We start from the raw sequence: 18189 nt of genomic DNA, 5'->3' as shown, positions 1-18189 counted from the left end.
TAAAACTCAACATTCAGAAAACTAAGATCATGGCATCTGGTTCTATCACTTCATGGCAAATAGATGGGGAAACCATGGAAACATTGAGAAATTTTATTTTTTGGGCTCCAAAATCAATGCAGATGGTGACTGGACCAACCTAGACAGCATATTAAAAAGCAGAGACATTACTTTGCAGACAAAGGTCCATCTAGTTAAAGCTGTGTTTTTTCCAGTAGTCATGTATGGATGTGAGAGTTGGACTATAAAGAAAGCTGAAAGCAGAAGAATTGATGCTTTTGAACTGTGGTGTTGGGAGAGGACCCTTGAGAGATCCTTGGACAGCAAGGCGATCCAACCAGTCCATCCTAAAGGAAATCAGCCCTGAATATTCATTGGAAGGACTGATGATGAAACTGAAGTTCCAGTACTTTGGCCACCTGATGCGAAGAGCTGACTCATTTGAAAAGACCCTGATATTGGGAAAGATTGAAGGTGGGAGGAGAAGGGGATGATAGAAGATAAAATAGTTTGATGACATCATTGACTCGATGGACATGAGTTTGAGTAAGCCCCGGGAGTTGGTGATGGACAGGGAAGCATGGCATGCTGCATTCCATGGGGTCACAAAGAGCAGGACACGACTGAGTGACTGAACTAACTAGCTAACAATACCATCTAGAAACATTGCTTCAAATGAATCAAACTAACTGCTGCTAGATCCGTCTATGGAAAAAAAGAGACAAACCTTTTGGCCAACCCAATATTTACCTTTTCTTGTCATCTGAGCTAAGTGGTTTGTGTAGAATGATGTGTAGGATGACTATACATTTCAATAATATCAACTATGGGGTGTGTTAGCTATGAAATATCTAATATATGTAAGGTGACACAGAATGTTTAAGTACCTATTATTTTTCAAAACCAGTAATATTCCTGTCATAGGACCAGAGGTGGTGGTGGTGGTTTTTTTTTTTTTAAGCCAAGTTATCTATATTAAAACAGGAGAGAGAAAACGAAATGGTTACTAGAAGGAATAGCGGGGGCTGAAGTGAGATAAATTAGGAGTTTCAGATTAACACATACACACTATTAAAACAGATCAACAATAAGGATGCCTGAATAGCACAGGGGACTATATTCAGTGTCTTGTAATAACCTATAATGGAAAAGAATTTGCAAAAGAATATATGCAGGTATACTTTGCTGTATATTTGAAGCTAACACAACATTGTAAATTAACTATACTTCAAATTTCAATTGAAAAAATGGATTCAAAAGCCAAGAAGGTAATGTCTTTTATAGATACAATACCTCTTAAAAGCTGTTGTCAATGGACTTTTGAAATTTCCAAAATAGATGTTTAAACATTGTTTTTTTTTTTTACAATTTGTTTTTGTTTTTGTTTTTGCAGAGGTATTTTTATTTTGCTTCATCTGATACCTAGACAAATTCATTATGTATAACCCAGAAGAGGGTGAGGTGGGCACCCTCTACTTAAACCTTATGCATGGTTCAGAAGAAATGAGCAGCTCCCTCCTTTCTGGTTCTCTAAAAGACTGAAAGTAATTTGTTCTGTATGGGAGTCAACTTCATAGACAGGGCAGTAAACTGGATTTTTCACAGCAAGGATAACTGGTCAGAGCTTTATATCTAATTATTTACTTTAATTTCCTTTTTAAGATATTAGATTCACTTTAATAAAGGAGATGAAATAGGAAAGTATATAAAAGGAAATGAAACACCATTTCCTTTTGTACATGTTGTATAAATTTTCAGTATCTTCTTGTTCCCATAGGGAATTGAGTCCCCAGATGCTATAAGAGAATATAGATTGGGTTTGTAAACTGAAAGATCTATGGAAATAAGTTTGACTGTAGTTTGTGAGTTTAAGTTAGTTGTGAACTTTCTAAGCTAGAATCAATTCCATTTTTATTTTTTATAGAAACAACATAAACACATATTTGAAGTTTTATTTGCATGCCATACTTTAGATAGGTTTGATGGAAGTGGTCAAATTCCTATGTAAAAATTAGGGTTTGTAATTAAAATAGAAAAAAAGTAAAACAAAAAAAAACAAGATATACACCCTTATTAACATTCTCAGCAAGATGCTGCTTGAAATTTCAGGAGGATGTCTTCAGCATACTTTTATACTTTGCTGAAAGAAAGTACTGCAACTAATATAGGTACGAAAGAGAAACAGTTATTCTTAGATGTGATTTATTTGCTGGAGCTGAACTGGGTAAGGATTCAGACTTGATTCATTTAATTATGGTTCCCATCAGTGTTCTAACCAGCATATTGCATTTTTGGCTGCTCAAGAGAGCTGAAATAAGATTGGCCTGTATGCAAGAAAGACCTCAAAGAAAGAAAGGGAAGGTTATTGGATTTAAAAACTACTGACAGTGCTTTTTATATTTTGTGTTGTTTGAATGAATCGAAATATGAAGTGTTTTTTTTTTTTTTTAATTCAGAAAGCAAAGCTTAGTGGAAAGAATCATAAAATTGACATTAAATCCAAAATGAGCCTAAAATGTTACCTTTTGTGGATTTCAAAACAACACTCTAGTTTTATGATAAATTTATGTGTTCAATATTAGCAGTATAGAAAAATGCATCAGTTAAAAGCTAGTAGAGTAAGGTAAATATGCTTTTCATTATTATGCCCATTTTCTCTTTATAAATCAAATATTTATAAAGATGCTTCATACATTAAAGCTATTTTAATGTATTTAAAATAGTATGCTGTGTTACTGGAAAATAAATTCCTAAGGGCTCTTGTTTATTCTTGTAGTAAGTCTTTTCTAGTATGGTTCTAGCAATGTAGTAAGTTTTCAGTAAATTTGTACTGAACTGGAAAAATTTGAAACCTTTCTGACTTTAAACATACAGTCATATCTTAAATTTAAAATTACCACAGTAAAATTGTCTTGAACATCATTTGCAACTTTAAAAAATTACCTGTGTTGTGCAGAAGGCTCTCCTAATACTTTGCATTCAAGCTGAAGAGGAAAACTGAAATCTCTAATGAAGCCACTGTGGGCATTTATGAATATTAATAAATAAAAATTGCTTGGATGGCTTACCTTAAAAATGATCTATTAGCAAATTATTGGCTGTTGATTTGTTGAACTCACACAGACAATTTGGTACATTTTTCCCTAATAAACTGAAATAATTTTGAAAAAAATAATTATTTATCTGTGAGCCTAAACTGTAGTTAGAATATATGTCATCAAGTGATCTCACTGTTGGTGCTTATGTTATAGTTGATTCATTAAATCACATTGGAGTTATTGTATTGGTCTCTTTCAAGACTGTGCCAGTGTACACAGAAAGTGTATTTTGAACAAAGCTGAACCTCTTTGTAATGAGAAAATACCTCTTATGAGTCATTTCCTATTATATTCTCCTGTAGTGAGTTTTAGAATTTCATAATTTTAATGGAGCTGTTTAGAGAAGACTATTTCCTCAGAGGGTCATTAGTAATACATAAAAATTCTACCACCTTTGACAAATGAGTTTAAAAAGCAAATTGGAGTAAAATGTGGTATTATATAAAGCTGTTTTTTTTTTTCTGTCTGCTGATTTTTATTGGGGTGCCTTCATTCAGTAATGAGTTCCTTCATACCTGAAGAATATAAATTTGAAGCTTGTTCTCATTGTATTGTACATCTGATGGATTGCAGATAGAATTGTATCCACTAAAAATAAAACAAAAATGGACTTAGTAAAATTCCTTACAAATCGCAGATGACTATTAAATGAGTATTAATCTTTCCTTCTCAACAACTGTTTAATCAAGATTTTTCTCTAGGTGGGGGATTAGGTAAAAAGACTGATACATGACTGGTTATACTCTCTCTATCAGGTTCCCTGGAAATATTCTGTTGATCTATTACCAGCCCTATTGGAGTCCATTGATGCTTTGCTTTGTTGTCTCAAATTAACCAACCCATCATTGATTGTTTTGACTTATAATTTCCTAATATTCTACAAGTGTATTATATTAACTCACTTTAATACAGTAGAAAATAGCAGGCTCTGTATATCTGAGCAAGCTAATGAGGATTCATAGTAAGCCTGTATAGTGCCCCAAGAAAGCCAGCTTTAGGAGCAACCAGGGAGTTGCTTCAACCCTTTAAGGGCACTCACCTAGAATCTGGAGCTATATATATACAAATTTTATATATTTATTTTTGGGTGTGCTGGCTCTTCGTTGCTATGCAGGGTTTTTCTCTAGTTGTTGTGAGTGGGAGCTACTCTCGAGTTGTGCATGGGCTTCTCGTTGCTGTGGCTTCTCTTGTTGTGGAGAAAGGGCTCTAGAATCTGTGAGTTCCAGTTGCTGCAGCTCCAAGCCTCTAGAGCACAAGCTCAATAGTTGTGGCTCACAGGCTTAGTCACTCCATGGCATGTTGGATCCTCCTGGATCATGGATCCAATCTGTGTCTCCTGAATTGCCAGGCAGATTCTTCACCACTGAGCCACCAGGGAAGCCTAAATTTGATGTAATATATTAAGTAAAAATTTAAAGTCTAGATTAATTCTACAGCTTTCCAGGGGCTCCTAACATACTCATAGAATGAACATGCTGCTGCTGCTGCTAAGTTGCTTCAGTCGTGTCTGACTCTGTGTGACCCCAGAGATGGCAGCCCACCAGGCTCCCCCATCCCTGGGATTCTCCAGGCAAGAACACTGGAGTGGGTTGCCATTTCCTTTTCCTATGCATGAAAGTGAAAAGTGAAAGTAAAGTCGCTCAGTTGTGTCCGACTCCTAGCTACCCCATGGACTGCAGCCTACCAGGCTCTTCTGTCCATGGGATTTTCCAGGCAAGAGTACTGGAGTGGTTTGCCATTGCCTTCTCCAAGAATAAACATAAGCTTATATTAATAAGCACAGTGATTCTATATTTGTGACTGTATCATATAAGACATGCTTGCAAATATTTGATCCTTACAAGTATTTTCCAAATGTGTTCCCTAACAATTATGTTAAATAGGCTTCTGAAGTCAAATAATTTTATTGTTGGTGCTGGTGGTTATTTGAATATTTCATCAAGAATCTCAGAGCTTTATTATGCTCATATACATTGTGATTCTCTCAGCCTTACTTGACTATCAACTTTTACTTCCAATTTTATTTATATTTTTATTAAACTCATTCATTTACCAAAATAAACCATCCATTTCCTTGGGAGGTTCATCTGTAAATATTATTTTCTATTTTTGGTTATGCATAATAGGTTGGCTATATACACAGCACATTTTTCTCAATGCAGATTTCCAAGACATTGAAAATAAAGAATTCATGATCCCACATATTGATGAAGCAAAGTTTGTGTAACTGTGATTAAGCAGCATAAACCACAATGTTAGCAACAGATTTTCCATATTAAAGCATGCTCTTATATTGTGTGGGACAAAATATTGGTACAAAGTTGTCTTTGTAATTCCCTCTTACAACTTTGGCTTCTATCCTTTCTTAAGGCCATACATTCAGCTTGAGATTTGAGATTTTTGCTAGGATGTAATTGTTCCTTTCAGTTATACAAAGAGACAATAAATATTGCCAAGGATAAACATAACTATTTTAAAGTATTTTGTAAGCCCAGCAGAGATCATTTGAAGTTCATAAAACAATTCCTGTAGGAACAGAGACCTTTGACTTAAGCAATGAAAATAGCTCTAATTTCTCCAGAGAATTGACTCTCTCAGTAAAGCTGTTTTAAAATCAAAAGCACATATTTCTGGTTGGAATAACCTTTCATACAAAATACTGCCTTAAAATTTTAAATGAGCTTAGACCAAAAACCTCATGAAACAAACGAATTTGTAATACTTTTGACTCACTGGCTTGTATAGTTCACCTTTGCAGAAACTGCTGAAAAAGCTCATTTGTTGCATCTGCAACAAGGATGGGGTTGCTGTTTGCCAGATTGCAAGGGAAATTGCTTCTCTCCCATCTCTGAGAGTCCCTACCTCTTGTTCTAGATCATCCTGGTAAAACCCTAATAATGATAATATTTCAGGCACATTATAATGTAGGGATAAAGAAACTTGAGAGCTGAATGCATGACCAGTATTTTAAATATCACATCACTGAAGCCAGCACCTCTTCAGTCTATCAGGAGGTGGGCCTGGGCAAAGAGTCTGTCTAGCTCACTGTGAATGGAAGGTCAGACCACTGTCTACAAGCACCATTTTAGCAGTACCCTTCATGTTAAAAAAAAAACTCTTGTGCTAATGATAGCTAATTCAGTTTAGTTTATTAAAGCACTACTAAAACATTTAATGTGTTCCAAATGCATTCTGATAGTCAAATAAACTGGTCTGCTAGGTGAAGTGAATGTGTATGGTGAAAGGAGATAAAGAAAACCAAGAAATGCAAAAAATAGAAAAAAACCCAGAAGAAAATGCAACTACACTTCCCAGTAAATCTACCCCTCATCTCTTAGGTACACAGTTAAACCATTATACTTACAGAGGCTCTGGATCTCTCTGTGCTGCTTTTCTCTTTTCTACATAAACCAACATGAATTTCTGGAGAAGGAAATGGCAACCCGCTCCAGAATTCTCCCACTTCTTGTCTGGAGAATCCCAGGGATGGGGGAGCCTGCTGGGCTGCCATCTATGGGGTCTCACAAAGTCAGACACGACTGAAGTGACTTAGCAGCAGCAACATGAATTTCAGAGAATAGCTTGCTAAGTTGACCCACTGTCTCAGTCTGTCCAGTATTGAGGAATTTCCTGTGATGCAGGAAACTTGGGTGCTAAACCAGAACAGTCTGGGGCAACCAGCGATGGTTGGCCCCCCTAGTTAATAAGCAGCTAAATATTCTTTGAACCCAACCCCACTTTTCCTTCCAGCTTAGAGCCATGGTAGCTATCCTAGCTCAGTGGAATGGAGAGAGCATAGCTTTCAAAGTCAAAAGGTCACCACTTAACTGTGTTTGTGACTAGACAGGAGAGAAAACATTTCTGACCCTCAGTTTTTACATTTGTAAAATGAGGATGATAAAGTTTATTTCATTGCATCAAGGGAGCTGATACTTGGAAAAAGCTTGACAAAGGGAGCACTAAATGTCAACATCTTCTCAATTTCAGGGGTGTTTTGAACCTTGAAGCTGAAACACATTGTTGCTGTTTTATTTATTTTTTATTTTTTTATTTACAGTAAACATGTAAGTCCAGACTTTGACTATGATGCTAATTTCTCTTAACCCTTGAAATTTGGAACAAGAAATGAGGTCTTGTATTTAGCACTTATTTTGCAATCCTTGAATATTTACTTGCAGTGGATTTTGTACTATTACATTAGGTGAACTTTTTTTTTTCTAGTGAAGTTGTATACACAGCATCAGATAATTTTGGTTTTGTTAGCTCAGTAGGAAAAGTTAACTATTGCTTAAACTGACTGACCTACTGCTTTCCCAATTTAATTTGAAATTTTCTTTAGAATAGTAAATCTGGTTACTCTAGGTTGAATCCTTATGAAGCATAGAAAGCAGCTTTCAATTAGATATGACACATTTCAGCTAAACCACACATTTTATCTCATTTCCATCCTCCTCTAATGTCTAGGAATGGACTAGACTCAACTGAGTCTGAAAATACAGCACCTTTCTGGTATGAAAAATGGAAACACATCTTCTCTGTGACTCAATGATATTTGGTCACTTATTTATATCTCTGAAACCTGTGAAATCTATGAAATCCTCCCATACTTTTGTTGGCCATGGACTTTGAGGCAACTTTTGCACATAATTGAAATCAAATCTTAAGCTAAGAGGAGAAAATAGAGTTTGAACTTATATCACTAAAATGGAGGTAATTTTTTAAGCATCTCTCTCTCTCTCTCTTTTTTTTTCCTCTTTGGTTCTACTCATATTTACTTTAAAACATTCAACAGAAATCTCACTACTCTTCAAAGGCCAGAGATGGGAGAAACTTTGCATAAATATCTGCAGTATAAGGAGCCATTATGGGGATCCCTGCTATGCTTGACTGACTCCATTGTTCTGTTTTCAACTGCTCTTAAATTCTTTAAATATTCTCATATTCATCACTGCCTATATGCTTTTGATATGATGGCCTTCCTTCCTCGTGGAATACCTGTATTACACTTTTTAAAAAATATTTATTTATTTTAATTGGAGGCTAATTACTTTACAATATTATACTGGTTTTGCCATACATCAACATGAATCCGCCATGGGTGTACACATGTTCCCCATCCTGAACCCCCCTCCCACCTCCCTCCCTGTACCATCCCTCTGGGTCATCCCAGTGCATCAGCCCCAAGCATCCTGTATCAGGCATTGAACATAGACTGGTGATTCATTTCATAATGATATTATACATGTTTCAATGCCATTCTCCCAAATCATCCCACCCTCGCCCTCTCCCACAGAGTCCAAAAGACTGTTCTATACATCTGTGTCTCTTTTGCTGTCTCACATACAGGGTTATTATTACCATCTTTCTAAAATCCATATATATGTGTTAGTATACTGTATTGGTGTTTTTCTTTCTGGCTTACTTCACTCTGTATAATCGGCTCCAGTTTCATCCACCTCATTAGAACGGATTCAAATGTATTCTTTTTAATGGCTGAGTAATACTCCATTGTGTATATGTACCACAGCTTTCTTATCCATTCCTCTGCTGATGGACATCTGGGTTGGTTCCATGTCCTGGCTATTATAAACAGTGCTGCGATGAACACATGTCTCTTTCAATTGGTTTCCTCAGTGTGTGTGCCCAGCAGTGGGATTGCTGGATCATATGGCAGTTCTATTTCCAGTTTTCTAAGGAATCTTCACACTGTTCTCCATAGTGGCTGTACTAGTTTGCATTCCCACCAAGAGGGTTCCCTTATCTCCACACCCTCTCCAGCATTTACTGCTTGTAGACTTTTGGATTGCAGCCATTTTAACTGGCATGAAATGGTATCTCTGTGGTTTTGATTTGCATTTCTCTGATAATGAGTGATGTTGAGCATCTTTTCATGTGTTTGTTAGCCATCTGTATGTCTTCTTTGGAGAAATGTCTATTTAGTTCTTTGGCCCATTTTTTGATTGGGTCGTTTATTTTTCTGGAATTGAGCTGCAAGAGTTGAGTGTATATTTTTGAGATTAATTCTTTGCCAGTTGCTTCCTTTGCTATTATTTTCTCCCATTCTGAAGGTTGTCTTTTCACCTTGCATATATTTTCCTTTGTTGTGCAGAAGCTTTTAATTTTAATTAGGTCTCATTTGTTTATTTTTGCTTTTATTTCCAATATTCTGGGAGGTGGATCATAGAGGATCCTGCTGTGATTTATGTCAGAGAGTGTTTTGCCTATGTACACTCTTTAATTACTTGGCATATGGTTTAGCAGGCACCCTAAGTTTCCAAGAGTGCTTTTGGTTCATTCCACTATCTCCAGAGTGGAATGTCTCAAATTAGCGCAGTTGCTTGTCTAGATCTGGGCACAAAAGCACATGGAGCACAGCTGGAGCCCAAATTAGAACCATAACTGACCTGCAACCTACATGTATTATGAATGTGTATTAAACACTTGCTATTGTAAAGCATTTGACTGATTCACTCCTTAAGTTTTTGCTGTATTTTCCCATATTATTACTAGCATTCACTAAAATCTCTCTTCTGCTGCTACTTAGCTACCACTCAGGTATTTTTAGTATATGTAGATGCGATGAACTTAAGACCTCTGTGAGGCAACCTTAGTTCATAAAGTATGTCTTTCAGCCAGTTTTTCAGTGAGTTTTTAGATTAGCCTGAGCCACCCACATGCATGTAATTGATGACCAACAGATTCTCATCATAGATGTAATAGCACAAATCTGGTGGTAGGGCAGTCTCTAAGTTGACCTCCAGTCATCCCCACCTCCTGGAATTCATGGCCTTGCATAATTTCCTTCCCTTCAGTAATTCACTTCTAACCAACACTATACCTCAGTATTAAGGGAATACCACTTCTGTTACTGGATTTCAAAAGATTCTCACTTTGGTCTCATTAGCAGATTCTTTCCTGTGCAGGCTTTGATAAAGCGACCTATATTCCAACAACCTGCCAGGAAGGGAATCTTGCCAACAACTGTGTGATCTTAGATCCTTCCTAGTCAGGCTTCTATATGAGATGGCAGCCTTGATTATACTATGTGAGTGAGAGATCCTGAAGAGTCAGATCTAGTGAAACGTGCCTGGGCTCTTGACCCAGAGAAGCTATGAGATGATAAATCTGTGTTGTGTTAATCCTCTAAATTTGTGGTAAGCAGATATGGATGACTTATATACCTCTATGTGGCAGAAAAACCTGATTAATATTATTGGCATTAAGAGGGTTTGCCTAAGAATAAATATGAAGAATTAGATATTTATCAGATGAAAGATGAAGGGAATTCTTCCCTTGGGAAGAAGACATGTTTGATGACCTAGAGATGAGAGTTTGAGGAAAGTGTAGAAATTTTCTGCCTTTGGTTCTGAGAGAGATAAGCCTATTTAAAATAGGTTGAAGTAGATCATGAAGGCCTGGTAAAGTCTATTTTTCAAAATTAGGACTTTATCCTGAAGGAATTGGGGGCCTCATTGACTGCTTTAAACAGAAAAAGAATTTGATCACACATTTTATCTTTGGAAAAACAATTTGACTGCACTGTGAGAAATGCTTTGTGTATTGGTCAGAGTTCAGTTGAGGAAGCATAGGTATGAGTATTTTATGAACTTAGAGATTTACTATAGGAAATGAGCCTTACACAAATATTGGAGGGCCAGGGACAGAAAAATCTGGAAAGAGAGTTTTAAATCTAGGAAGCCAAGCACACTAGCCACTGAAGGGAATCTCAAAGGGTTGTTCACAGAAATGTCTGAGGCAAGTGTTGGCCTCTATGTGGCTACTTCCTCTGCAATGCATGGGTAAGAATCTTATGGTGAGCCTGGAGTTGGGAAGATGAGCTGGACATTTTCCAACTCTGTTCTACATTTTCTTTTGTTCATAGTGCTCCACACTTCTAATATACCATAAGATTTCTTTATGATGTTTATTGTCTGTCTGTCTCCCAGTTAGAAATATGAGCTCCATAAGCCCTGAGATATTTGACTGTTTTGTTTATTCATATCTTCTTAGTGGCCTAGATCTAGCCTAAAATGGTGTCTAGCTCATGAGATGTGTGTGTATGTGCGTTCAGTTGCTTCAGTCATGTCTGATCCTTGGGAACCTATGGACTGTACCCTGCCAGGCTCCTCAGTATGGGATTCTCTGGGCAAGAACAGTGGAGTGGGTTTCTTGTGCCCTCATTCAGGGAATATTCTCAACCAAGGGATTGGACCAATATCTCCTCTGTCTACTGCAAGGTAGGTGGACTCTTTACTGCTGAGCCACTGGGAAAGCATGAATGGACATGTGTGTGTGTGTGTGTTGCTCAGTTATGTCTGCCTCTTTGCAACCCCATTGACCATAGCCAACCAGGCTCCTCTGTCCATGGAAATCTCCAGGCAAGAATACTGTAGTGGATAGTCATTCCCTTCTCCAGGGCATCATCCAGACTCAGGGAAGAGACACATAGCAAATAGTAAATTCCTTATAATTTGTTATAAAGGTGTATGTGGGAGTTTTGGGGTGATAATTCTCCAAATTCAGTAATTGACTCTATTAAATATTTTGCTTATGTTAAAATAATTAAAAGTTACCTCAAATATAATTATAAATTTTTAAATGTATAAAATAATTTGAGGCACTTAATTTGTACTTTACTTGTCTTATTGTAAAGTTGAAAATCAACCTTATTGGTAAAAAGGAAAAAATTTTTAATTTCACAAAATCAGATGATTTATGGTCTATATTTAATAGTGCATGGGAATATAGTTCATTTCTTTTTCTTTAATATTTATCTTCAGTTTATATCTGAACAGTTTGTTTTGGATGATTCACTTTCCCAAATATGAAATTCTCTCTGTGGTTCTGCATTTTCATATTATTAAACTGTTCTAGCAATCGTAATTTTCCTAACGTGTAATCCTTGTAAAATTCTTATGCTTGTTCTGCTTACTGGGCCCTTAGATCAGGAAGTAGATATCAATAACTTTATCTCTTGAGAGAAAGGCACTTTGAAGTTTCTTGAATAATTTTCCATTGCATTTCTCATTATTGATACTCAACAATTTCTTCTGCCTTGGAAATCTTTATGTCACATATTACCATAACAAAGATTTGCCTGGTTTTGATTCATAGATTCAACTGTGGTGGTTCATTCTTTGCCTCCTGGGAAGCCCAATGAAAAGATCATTTGAGACATGAGCTTGTTTTCGTACATGTATAGTGGCTTCCTGGGGCTGTGTTTGTGAAAATTCTGCTGGAAATAAATGTAGAGATCATGAAATAGGAATAGGGTATCCCATAAGGAATGTAGATTCTACTTATATTTTATGTCTTTCTTGTTTTGCTGTTTCTGCTTTACCTCCCTTATCCACACAACTTCATCTAGTTCTATGCCACAAACCATAGCACTAGACTAGCACTGTAGGAAGAGGCTTTAAGATGAGATAGGTTTGGGTCAAATTATAGCTCTGCAAGCTTTATCACTTACAAACTACCTGGCTTTGAGACTTTTTCTGTTCTTTGACCTTAGGTTTTCTCATCTGTAATAATTTCTGTACTTCAGTGTTGTATGAGAATTTGAATTGTGTCTGTGTGTACCTACTGTGTCTGGCATACTGTAGGTAATAAAAAATGGTAGTCACTAGTATTAAAATAGTATTAAAAATTAAAACAGAGTAAACTTATATATACACTGAAGGCAATCTATTTATTAACTGTAGAAAACCCACAAAGGATGGCAGTTAAAGGTGTGTGCCACATGATCAGTCAAGAATCATTTTCTTAATTAGCCCTGCTTTAGTCCTCTTTTTCTTTCTCTTTTTAATTATGATTTTTGAAGAAGCATCTCTGAATGGTTTATGCAGTACACTTCAGTAAGCCAAACCGCAACTTTTTTGAAAGCCGTTATAAAGCAGTCTGAACTTCTCTCAAATGTGCTGTATTAAAAAAAGGGAGGAAGGGAGAAAGACGCAGTCCCCTTCCCCAGTAGTTACTAAGAATTAAACAGACAGTTGTTTACAATGTCCCCAGAGTTAATCATGCACGAAAAGTTACAACTGACTTCTTATCAATAGACAGCTTTATATACTGGTAAAAATTGATCTAGGAGAGAATTAGAAAGGCAGATGAGCTCCAATGTCTAACTTAGTCAGTGATATAGAGCCTATAACATACATATGATGTTGACACACATCACTTTGAACATGCCTTTTGTATCCCTTCCATATCCAGGTTTCCAAGTGTTGCCTCTACAATTGTGTTGGAGTCTATGTAAATTAAAAACATGCAAATTTTAAAAGGTATGGTATGATTCATTACTTATATACCTATGTGCATAGAATTTGAAATAGTACAAATCACTATAAAGGAAATATTGATCAGGAATTGCTTAATCCACATTTGGGGAGAAGAGTGAATTGTAAACTCTTCTGGAGCTGTGAGGATAAATCTTAAAAGTTCTCATCACAAGAAAAAAAGTTAACTGTGTGTTGATGGATATTAACTAGACTTATCGTAAAGTCACTTTGCAATATATACATAAATCATTTTATTGTACACCTTAAACTAATTTATGTCAATTATATATAAATAAAGTTGGGAGAAAACCTTCTGGCTATGCAATAGTTTCATGATAGTACCACTTTTCTGTGGTAGACACATACATATCCACCCTACTTTGTCAGAAACTGTCTTAAGTAATAGCAGTCTTGAATTATGCAAGTTTTTCAAGAAAGTTTTCTTCTCATGTTGATCAGCTGTGCTACTCTCTTTGTCTCCAAATCTTCACCACCTCTCATCACTTTCTCTGCACATCATGTCACTGAACCAGCTCCCCCTGTGAATTCTACACCGTTGGCTCTAACGGACATTTGACGTTGTTAAATGTCTTCTCCTTGTTATAAAACTATTTTTTCCCTGGGTCTAGAAGTTCTTTATACCTCTCAGGACATTTCCTGTCTTCTTTGCAAGCTTACCCTCCTCTAGCCAATCATGATATATTACAGTTCTTCTGGATGCCATCCTATGGCTCTCTTCTCTTTTCACACTAATTCCTGCCCTGGGCAGACTCACTCATATGTGTGACTTATTACCTATGACAGATAGAAGATAGATGAATAGACAGAAGACTGACTAATATGAATCTCTTATTCCTCAGCTGATATGATATTGTCTTATCTTCACCAGTGAATTTGTTCACTTCTTTTCAATTCCAGCCCCACCATACATGTTCAAGTTAGCATTAACATTTATTCTACCCTTTACACTACTCAAAATAATGTTTGTGAAATGCAGATCTGATTTCTTTTCACTCCTGTCCCATTAAGTCACTTTATTAGCTTTCCATAGCTATTAGAAAGAACAAAAAACTTAGCATTTTTAACACAGCCATACATGTTATATCATACCTCTAGAACATTTTGTACCACACTTCTTCCTATTCAAGTTGGAATGGCTATACTGGCCTCTAAAAATCTTTTTTATTTTCTCAATTGCAACTTTTTCTCCTACCATAGGTTGTTCCTTCCAGTATACTTACCTTTCCCTTCTCTTCTCTATCCTAGCCAACTTGCTTTTTACAGTTTTTCTTTAGAAAACTAGTCCCTGACATCCTTTAATTCCTATTAAAAATACTTATAGTGCCTTGTACATCTTTGTCATAGCACTGATTGCTTTTGTAAACCAACATTTATGCAGTTTGTGTCATTGAGTAACAGTTTCTCTGTGCTAGTTTGTAAGGTCTAGAGAAACAGGAATCTTATTTGTTTTTTATTCACCAAACAACTTTGTCACCTAGCACAGGGTCTAGCATGAAGTAGGTAACAAAAGATACTTTTTGAATGAGTGACAATGCATTAAGTGAGCACACTGCAGATTCTTCTCTTCAATTTCTAGAGGAGTAAGTGATAACTCCCAAGTCTTCCTTTATATCCAAAGCACATGAAAGAATAGAAATGTTTGGAGAAATTGTTAAAAGGAAAACAATGACTAGGCCAAAACGGTCATTCACATTTGATAGAGAAATCAAAAGCTTTATGGACAAGCAAAAGTTAAGAGAACTAAGAGTACCAAGTCAGCTTTACAGCAAATGCTAAAGGAACTTCTCTAGGGAGGAAACACAAGAGTAGGAAAAGACCTACAAAAAATGGGGGATGCAAAGATTCTTCAATATCCACAAATCAATCAATGTAATTCACCACATTAACAAATTGAAAAATAAAAGCCATATGATTATCTCAATAGATGCAGAGAAGGTCTTTGACAAAATTCAACATCCATTTATGATAAAAACTCTCCAGAAAGCAGGAATAGAAGGAACATACCTCAACATAATAAAAGCTATATATGACAAACCCACAGCAAACATTATCCTCAATGGTGAAAAATTGAAAGCATTTCCCCTAAAGTCAGGAACAAGACAAGGGTGCCCACTTTCACCACTACTATTCAACATAGTTCTGGAAGTTTTGGCCACAGCAATCAGAACAGAAAAAGAAATAAAAGGAATCAAAATTGGAAAAGAAGAAGTAAAACTCTCACTGTTTGCCGATGACATGATCCTCTATATAGAAAACCCTAAAGACTCCACCAGAAAATTACTAGAGCTAATCAGTGAATATAGTAAAGTTGCAGGATATAAAATCAACACACAGAAATCCCTTGCACTCCTATACACTAATAATGAGAAAGTAGAAAAAGAAATTAAGGAAACAATTCCATTCACCATTGCAATGAAAAGAATAAAATACTTAGGAATATATCTACCTAAAGAAACTAAAGACCTATATATCGAAAACTATAAAACACTGATGAAAGAAATCAAAGAGGACACTAATAGATGGAGAAATATACCATGTTCCTGGATTGGAAGAATCAATATAGTGAAAATGAGTATACTACCCAAAGCAATCTACAGATCCCATACAATCCCTATCAAGCTACCAGCGGTACTTTTCACAGAACTAGAACAAATAATTTCAAGATTTGTATGGAAATACAAAAAACCTCGAATAGCCAAAGCAATCTTGAGAAAGAAGAGTGGAACTGGAAGAATCAACTTGCCTGACTTCAGGCTCTACTACAAAGCCACAATCATCAAGACAGTATGGTACTGGCACAAAGACAGAAATATAGATCAATGGAACAAAATAGAAAGCCCAGAGAGAAATCCACACACAAATGGACACCTTATCTTTGACAAAGGAGGCAAGCATATACAATGGAGTAAAGACAATCTCTTTAACAAGTGGTGTTGGGAAAACTGGTCAACCACGTGTAAAAGAAGGAAACTAGATCACTTTCTAACACCACACACAAAAATAAACTCAAAGTAGATAAAAGATCTAAACGTAAGGCCAGAAACTATAAAACTCCTAGAGAAGAACATAGGCAAAACACTCTCCGACATACATCACAGCAGGATCCTCTATGATCCACCTCCCAGAATACTGGAAATAAAAGCAAAAATAAACAAATGGGATCTAATTAAAATTAAAAGCTTCTGCACAACAAAGGAAAATATAAGCAAGGTGAAAAGACAGCCTTCTGAATGGGAGAAAATAATAGCAAATGAAACAACTGGCAAAGAATTAATCTCATATATAAGCAACTTATGTAGCTCAATTTCAGAAAAATAAATAACCCAATCAAAAAATGGGCCAAAGAACTAAATAGACATTTCTCCAAAGAAGACATATGGATGGCTAACAAACACATGAAAAGATGCTCAACATCACTCATTATCAGAGAAATGCAAATCAAGACCACAATGAGGCATCACTTCACAGCAGACAGAATAGCTGCGATCCAAAAGTCTGCAAGCAATAAATGCTGGAGAGGGTGTGGAGAAAAGGGAACCCTCTTACACTGTTGGTGGGAATGCAAACTAGTACAGCCGCTATGGAGAACAGTGTGGAGATTCCTTAAAAAACTGGAAATAGAACTGCCTTATGACCCAGCAATCCCACTGCTGGGCATACACACCGAGGAAACAAGAATTGAAAGAGACACATGTACCCCAAGCTTTATCGCAGCTCTGTTTATAATAGCCAGGACATGGAAACAACCCAGATGTCCATCAGCAGAGGAATGGATAAGAAAGCTGTGGTACATATACACAATGGAGTATTACTCAGCCATTAAAAAGAATACATTTGAATCCGTTCTAATGAGGTGGATGAAACTGGAGCCGATTATACAGAGTGAAGTAAGCCAGAAAGAAAAACACCAATACAGTATACTAACACATATATATGGAATTTAGAAAGATGGTAATGATGACCCTGTATGTGAGATAGCAAAAGAGACACAGAGGTGTAGAGTGGACTTTTGACTCTGCGAGAGAGGGAGAGGGTGGAATGATTTGGGAGAATGGCATTGAAACATGTATACTATCATGTAAGAAATGAATCACCAGTCTATGTTCAATGCAGGGTACAGGATGCTTGGGGCTGGTGCATGGGGATGATCCAGAGAGATGATATGGGATGGAAAGTTAAGGGGGGTTCAGGGTTGGGAACTCATGTACACCCATGGTGGATTCATGTCAATGTATGGCAAACCAATACAGTATTGTAAAGTAAAATAAAGTAAAAATAAAAATTAATAAAAAAGCCTAAAAGAATTAAGAAAATGGTAATAGGATCATACATATTGGTAATTACTGTTAATATAAATGGATTAAATGCACCAACCAAAAGATACAGACTGGCTGGATGGATACAAAAACAAGACCTATTTATATGCTGTTTACAAGAGACCCATCTCAGATCTTAGGACATTTACATACTAGAAGTAAGAGGATAGGAAAAGGTACTTCATCAAATCAAAATCAAAGGAAATCAAAGGAAAGCTGGATTATCAATACTCATATTAGACAAAATAGACTTTAAAACAGAGATTATTATAATGAGACAAAGAAGGATACTATATAATGATCAAGAGTTCAATTCAAGAAGAAGCTATCATAATTATAAATATATATGCACCCAATATATGAGCTTCTCAATATGTAAGGCAAATACAACCATAAAGGGAGAAATCAACAGTGATTCAAGAATAGTGGGGAACATTAACAGTCTACTTTCATCAATGGACAGATCATCCAGATGAA

The sequence above is a fragment of the Oryx dammah genome, unplaced genomic scaffold (genome assembly GCF_014754425.2).
Source record: "Oryx dammah isolate SB20612 unplaced genomic scaffold, SCBI_Odam_1.1 HiC_scaffold_28, whole genome shotgun sequence".
NCBI classification, from domain to species: Eukaryota; Metazoa; Chordata; class Mammalia; order Artiodactyla; family Bovidae; genus Oryx; species Oryx dammah.
Note: the sequence above shows the minus strand (reverse complement) of the source record.